The sequence below is a fragment of the Physeter macrocephalus genome, chromosome 18, assembly GCF_002837175.3.
Source record: "Physeter macrocephalus isolate SW-GA chromosome 18, ASM283717v5, whole genome shotgun sequence".
NCBI classification, from domain to species: Eukaryota; Metazoa; Chordata; class Mammalia; order Artiodactyla; family Physeteridae; genus Physeter; species Physeter macrocephalus.
This window is the reverse complement of record NC_041231.1, coordinates 105,299,065-105,306,810: the sequence shown is the minus strand read 5'-3', so window position 1 is coordinate 105,306,810 and position 7,746 is coordinate 105,299,065. Positions and strand designations below refer to the sequence as shown.

Here is a 7,746-nt window from a genome sequence, read left to right as displayed (position 1 = left end):
CGCCCCACGCTTGCAGGATGCAGGTGGGGCCGGGAACGGGTGCCGCCTGGCCCCCCGGCTGTACCCAGGCCCATCCTCTCCAATGCAGGGACGCTGTCTGGACGTGCGGTGGCCGTGGAAATGGTCCAGCGTATGGTTCGTGCCCGGGTTTGGGCTAATGATAAGGAAGATAGTGTTTTCTCACAAAATAAGAAATTACACCTGTGAAAGGCCTAGTTCACTTCTGACACAAATAAGCATCAGAGCGTTACAGCTCTTTCAGAAAATGTCTAAAAGGTTTCCTGGCCCACACTGGAAAACCCAAGGGAAAAAAAAAAAGCATCAGAGAAGTAGGGTTTGAAGGCTGTCACCCTCTTAGACGGACAACATTCTGCCTATGGAATGTGTATCTCTCTCAATAAACCTGCTTTCACTTAGAAAAGAAAAGAAAGAAACAAAGTAGGGCTTAATAGGCATGTGCAGATTTTAAACACTCCTTAGGAGACAGGTAAGGATTTCTTCAACAGGACACAAAAAAGACTAACCCAAAAGGAAAATATCAATAAAAATTTCTTTTTTCCCCCAGTTTGATTGAGATATGATTGAGATATAACATCGTATGAGCTTACGGTACACAACGTAATGATTTGATATATGCATATGTTATGAAATGATCACCACGTTAAGTTTAGTTAACATCCGTCACCACAGTTCCATTTTTTTTTTCTTGTGATGAGAATTTTAAAGATCTAGTCTCTTAGTAACTTTCAAATATGCAATACAGTATTGTTAACGACAGTCACCATGCTACACATTACATCCCCAGGAGTTATTTATTTTATACTGGAAACATATGCACCTTTTGAATCCCTTTACCCCTTTCTCCTCCCCACACACTACCCACCTCCCTCACCTCTAGCAACCACCAATCTGCTCTTTGTAGCTATGAACTTGGCTTTGGTGTTTTGGGTTTTTTGAGATTCCATGTATAAGAGAGATCAGGCAGTATTTGTCTTTCTCTGCCTGACATATTTCACTTAGCATGCCCGCAGGGTCCATCCACGTTGTTACAAATGGCAGGGTTTCCTTCTTTATTATGACTGAATGATATTCCATTGTATGTTTGTTTATGACATCTTTTTTACCCATTAATTCACTGATGGACACTTAGGTTGTTTCCATGTCTTGGCTATTGTAAATAATGCTGCAGTGAACATGGGGGTGCAGATATCTTTTTCAGTTAGTGTTTTTATTTCCTTAAGATAAATACTGAGAAGTAGAATTGCTAGATGATACGGTAGTTCCGTTTAAATTTTTTGAGGAACCTCCATACTGTTCTCCATAGTGGCTGCATCAATTTACATTCCCACCAACAGTTTACAGGGTTTCTCTCTTTTCTCCACTCTCACCAGCACTTGTTATCAATTGTCTTTTGATAATAGCCATTCTAACAGGTGTGAGGTGATAGTTCACTGTGGTTTTAATTTGCATTTCCTGACAATGAGTGATGTTGAGCAACCTTTCCCCTGTACCTGTTGGAATCTGTATGTTTCCTTTGAAAAAAAATGTCTATTCAGATTCTCTGCCCATTTTTTAAATGAATTATTTGTTCTTTTGCTGTTGAGTTGTATGAGTTCCTTATACATATTTTTATTTAATTTATTTATTTTTGGCTGCGTTGGGTCTTCATTGCTGCTTGCAGGCTTTCTCTGGTTGCGGTGAGTGGGGCTACTCTTCACTGCGGTGTGCAGGCTTCTCTTGCTGCGGAGCACAGGCTCTAGGGTGCTTGCATTGGCAGGCAGATTCTTAACCACTGTGCCACCAGGGAAGTCCTCCTTATATATTTTCGATATTAATCCCTTATCAGATGTGTGTTTTGCAAATATTCTCTCCCATTCCATAGGTTGCCTTTTCATAGCCCGGGGGATGGAGCACCAGGGTCAAGGCTGGGGGAGATGGCACCCAGTAAACGTGGCCGGAGGGAGGGAGGGAGGGAGGGAGGGAGCGAAAGGTCAGGGCCACAGGGTCACCGTGTGTGGAGCACGTGGGCTGGGTGGCGGCGCTCCAGCGGATAGACTCAGGCTCCGAGACGAGGGCCCAGAGGCCCCCAGAAATGCAGACCCGTCACCCTCACTGCCGCCTCCCATGTGACCAAGAGGAAGGCTGGTGCCTGGGAGGGGCACCACAGGACTCCGTCACTGTGATTTAACAGAACAGAAATTTGGATGTTGTGCCTGAAAAGATTATCCTCTCCTTAGCCTCAAGATCTTTTCTAAATTAAAAAAAAAAGTTTTCTTTCCGCGTATATGACATTGCCAGAGTCATTAGATTCATTGAGAAGAAAGTAGAAGGGTGGTGGCCCGGGGCCGGGGGAGGAGGCCGTGTGTGGTTTAATGGGGGACAGAATTCCAGTTTTGCGAGAAGAAAAAAGTTCTGGACGTGGATGGTGGTGACGTGTGCACAGCAGAGTGAATGTACCGAATACCACTGAACTGTGCACGTGAAATTGGTTAAGATGGAAAGTTTTATGTTGGGTATTTTACCACAATGTAAATAAATAAATATTTTTAAAAGACTTCTATAGAGTTTGTTTTCCTCCTTGACACGCATATTTGAATATGGGGACAAAATGTCTCCAGCACGCTTGATCAGCAAAATGTTTCTTAAAATGCACGTGGCAGGGACTTGGTGGCGCTCAGTCTAGGAGGCGAGAGTAACCTGGGCTTCCTGAAGCCTGCAGGGAGGGTGGAGGAGTCTGCAGTCAGCGAAGCGGTTCTTTCCAACAAAAAATTCAACTCCGCTGACATTTATTGGGCACCTGTTATTGCCAGGCATGGAAGGAGGGAGGAGGTTTGTTTGTATTATTTGCATTTCTCGTGCTTTGCTTTTTCACCAATGGTACCTTGGCCCCTGGGGACAGCTGAGTGGGAGGCTCCACTTTGGGGTGCTGCCCTGATCTCTGATGCCGTCAGGCCCTTCTCCCCCATATCCTCACCTCAGAGGCCCCAGTACCCTTCAAGCCTGAAGACAAAAGACACGAACCTACTGGCGGCAGCCGCTGGAATTCCAGAAAACTCTGAATGGAAACAGCAGTTGCAAAATGGAATGGCTTTGCACACTGCGTCTGATTCTTCACCGGTGGTCTTGGGTTTGGGCAGGAAAACTCAGAAATCTGCTGCTCGAGGATCCAAAGGGAGCATCAGAAAACAATGGGGAGCTCTGCGCCCCCCCCCCCCCGCCCCCGAAGCCTCGGGCCCTACTTGGCTGTGAGCGAGCAAGCTCAGGCCCCAGAGCAGCGAAAGCACGGGCTGGGGCAGCTCCGGCTTCCGCTGGACTCGGCTGACCCACACCCCGGGCCGGACGGTGCTCTTGGCTCTGGGGTCGCTGGGAGTCGAGGCTCCCTCTCGGGCACACCAGAAATGTCTGCGTTATTTCTCAGGCAGGTCAGCGGTGCCAGGTCTCCGACCGAGTGGATTTGGGATGCAAATCAAATATTTAAATGGATGTTTTCCCTCTCTGGCTGGGCCCTCACAGCTGGTCCTGTGCCTTGTTTTTACATAAAATTCAGCCTCCTTTAAATATGCATTTCTTTCCTCCTGAGAAAGGGCCTGAGGCAGGAAGGTAGCTGCTTTGAAAGGCCCCAGAGAAGCGAGGAGCAGCCCCGACCCCGCGGCTGAAAGCGAGCTCGTGCAGGAACAATTCTTGTCCTGCCGGCTTCGCTTGGGTCCACGCTGTTGGTCACACAGGCCTTGGGTTCAGGCCAAGTGGCAACTTGCTGTCTGCCGTCTCTAGGGAAGAAGGAGGCGGACAGATCAATCCCCTCTGCCCCTTTGTCAGTTTCCTAGGCTAAAGGACAGCAAGGAGGTGACCGCGACCTTCCCCAAGTGCTGGCAAGTCTCCATCGTGGTGAAAATAGACACTCTGCTTCCTCTTGAAAAACAGCATCTTGTGAAAGAAATTTTTACCCATAAACCTACCTCAGATATTTTAGGTATTTCAAGTGGCTCCCCTTCCGCCCTCTGCTTTACCTACAGAGGGTCGAGAAACGTGAAGCTGCTTTCTCCACAGCCTGTCCTGGCATCTGGGCCTGCACCGCGAGCGTCTGTTCCGGCCAGTTGCTGCCAACACCATGGACGAGTGGCCGATGGAAGTGTGTCCCCGGGCAGGTGTGGATTCGTCCACTTCCTTCCCACGAACCCCAGGAGCCCGATGGCCAAAGCCCAGCTCTGAAAGAGCAGGTGGGACTCCCACCTTCTGGGATGGTGTCCAAGAAGGGCCCAGTGGTCCTCTCGCTCCCGCCATCCCGGCCGCTCCCCTATTGCCCTGCTCAGGACTGGAGACCCCTCCCACGATGGGCCTCCCGTCCCGGTGGGGGAGAGGGCCTGGGGCCTGCGGCCTGGGGATGCCAGGTAAAGAGAAGCTCTGTCAATGCACAGACTTGCTGAACAGCGACCCCATTCCTGTCCCTACGCATGGGGTCGCTGGGAACCAAGTGAGCGACGCCCGCAGGTAAACCACCGTGATTTTAATCTCCCTCACTGCAGGCATTGGTCAGAATTCGGTCCTTAGATGTGTCACACGTGGACCCGCACGACGTACAGAAGCAAAGGCCGGGACATTCAGCAGCCCCAAAGCCAAGCCTCTCCAGGCTGGGAGAATTCCAGGCTCAGCGGGTTCGCCCTTTAAAACCTGAGGGGCCGTGGCAGGGGAAGGACAGCTGCTGTTCAGTGGCCACAGAGCTTCCGTTTTGCAAGATGAAGACTTCCTGGAGATGTGCTGCCCGGCAACGTGAACATAGCTAACGTAACTGAACCGTACACTTAAAAACGGTTAAGAAGGTAGACTTTATGCTGTGGTTTTTTTGCCACAATTTTAAATTATTTTTTAAAAAATCCGAGGTGGGGCTTCCCTGGTGGCGCAGTGGTTGAGAGTCTGCCCGCCGATGCAGGGGACGCGGGTTCGTGCCCCGGTCCGGGAGGATCCCACGTGCCGCGGAGCGGCTGGGTCCGTGAGCCGTGGCCGCTGGGCCTGCGCGTCCGGAGCCCGTGCTCTGCAACGGGAGAGGCCACAACAGTGAGAGGCCCGCGTACCGCAAAAAAAAAAAAAAAAAAAAAAGAAAAAAAAAATCCGAGGGGCTGCAGGCCAGCTTGTAGACTCGGGGCTGGCAGTCACTGCTCCGTCTTTCTGTCCTTGTCGGGGGAACCACAGTTCAGAGTTGGCCTCTCTCAGAAATCCACGGCCTGCCGGGTCTGCATCCAGGTTTTGGAATCACATCCCGGTCTTTTGACCGAGAGCAAGTGAACCATGCAGTGGGAGCATTTAAGAATGACCTCCACCTCTTTCCCTGAAACCACCGCTCACCAAGTGACCACCAGGTGCCTCCCCCTCGGCCCCCCTTAGGACTGAGGCCCACAGCTTTGCCGGCCCCCAAGCCTCAGGGTCCTTCCCCACGACGTTAGTCTGCTTGGACCAAAACAAAGCACCACCAGACGGAGGGGCTGAACCCACAGAACTTACGTGCTCACGGGTCTGGAGGCTGGACGTCCAAGATCAAGGTGTCACAGGGCCGGTTTCTCCGAGGCCTCTCTCCTTGGCTTGTAGGCGGCCGTCTCCTGGGTCCACACAGGGTCTCCCCTCTGTGTGTGTCAGGCCTGATTTCCCTTTTTAACGAGGACACCAGTACCACTGGCTTTAGGTCCCACCCACGTGACATCATTTTACCTTAATCACCTCTTTAGAGGCCTAATCTCCAAGCACATTCACCTTCTGAGGTACGGGGTGGTGGTAGTGGAGTTGGTGAGTCAGGACTTCACCATGTGAATTTTGGGAGACGCCATCCGGCCCATAACGACCACCTCCCTCCAGCGACCTCCTGACACCCCCGACCGCGGCCTCCTTTTCATTGACCTTGAACCCCACGGGGCACCTCTGAACTTTAGGAAAACTTCCAGAGGCAACCTGATGGGATTTTGAGGTGCCCAGTCCTGACCAGCCCAGGGCGCCCAGGTGAAGGGCACTTACCCGGCACTTCCCTTCCAAATAAAGTTTCAAAAGGCACCGATAATTCTTCTGTTCATTAGTCTTAGAGGGCCAGGAGTTTCCATCTGGGGTGATGGAAGAGTTCGCGGATCAGTGGTGGTGGTCACACAACAGTGCCCGTGTACGTAATGCCACTGAGCTGGACGCCTATCGCTGGTTAAGCTGGTGCATTTTATGCTGTGTATATTTTATATGTAGTTGTTCTTTTTTCAAATTTTTTTGGCCGCACTACACGGCATGTGGGATCTTAATTCCCTGACCAGGGCTCGAACCCTCGCCCCCCGCAGTGGAAGCGTGGAGTCTTAACCACTGGACCGCCAGGGAATTCCCCTTTTATATGTTGTTTTTAAAAACAGTGTTGGAGATGCAGAAGGGTTAAGAGCAGGCCCACTAGTTTAACACATCAGCAAGAAATTAGCCAAAGGCTACAGACTTTTGCTACCGTGAACTTCCTCCTCAACTTAATTGCAAATTCACTTTTAAAAAATCTTGACCCCTCCCTGCAAGCCTTCAAGCGCCCTGTGTGGTCGATTCCTCAGCTCCCCAGCGTGTGTTCAGCACCAGAGGGGGGATGGGGAGGAGCAAGGGGAGGGGCTTTGGGGTCCGGCAGACGCTCTAACCAGATCTGCTGAGAACCAGGTGTGTGACCTGGGCCGGGTGACTGCACCTCCCCACCTGTAAAGCAGAGACAGTAACACCTATTGCTCGGGTTCTGTGATTATTACACAAGCTATCAAGTGTGTTAATAAGTTAACTCTCACTAGACTACAGCACCTTGAAAGCAGGGAATATTAAATTAATAAATGAATTAGCCAACTACTGATCAGTTTAACAGCCTAAACATCACTGCTCAAAATTTCAAAACTTACACGCGGAGGGCTGTAAACGCAACATGAAATGCTAATTGGTGAGCTTTGCTATTAGCCTGAAGGGGAAAGGATGCTTTTCAGGCAAAAAAAAAAAAAAAAAGTATCCCATCATGCCTGTAGTCCAGCTGTTACTGATGATCCCCCCACCCCAGTGAACCCCAGCTCTCAAGATCCATGTCCTTGTAAAGCTTCCCACATTGACTCGGGGCTTGGCCATGAGACCAACTTTGGCCCATGGGCCGTTAGCAAGTAAAGTTTTCGTAAGCACTTTCACAATGGGGCTTGTCTTCTTGGAACGTTCCTTCTTAAAGCCCAGTCACCTTGCTGTGAGGAAACCCAAGCAGCCACATGAGGGGTCCATGCAGGAGAGAACTGAGGTGTCCAGCTAACCGCGCCAGTTGGCCTCCAGCACCGACAGCCGGCCATGGGAGTGAGCCCATGTCGGACCTTCCAGCCAACTCACCATCAGGGGAGACAAGACCTCCTGGTCAACTGGCAGTGTCATGAGAAATAATAAATTACCGTTCTTATAAGCCACTAGGTTTGGGGGAGATTTGTGACCTCACAATGGATGACTGAAGCAGTTCCTTTGTGTCCTCCCAATCTCAAACACGAATAAGGGAATCTGTTTAAAACCTCCAGCTCCACAAACGTAATTTGCAATTTTGATTTCACTGCTTACTTAGCTATGTGGCCTAGGGAAGACTTCTCTAGCCTTATCAGCAAAATGTGAGTAACACCTGCTGTAAGAGTCTTTAGTGGGCCAGACATAGAAAACAAACTATGGTTACCAAAGGGGAAGGGGGAGGGATAAATTAGGAGTTTGGGGTTAACATATACACACTACTATATATAAAAT

At 50.1% G+C, this 7,746-nt stretch overlaps 1 non-coding gene across 1 annotated transcript; it reads left to right on the top strand.

Moving 5' to 3' along the window:
* Nucleotides 1–242: 242 nt before the first annotated feature.
* Nucleotides 243–304, top strand: LOC112064392 (U7 small nuclear RNA). Its single transcript, XR_002891504.1, has one exon. It is a non-coding gene; the product is annotated as a U7 small nuclear RNA (small nuclear RNA).
* Nucleotides 305–7,746: the final 7,442 nt, after the last annotated feature.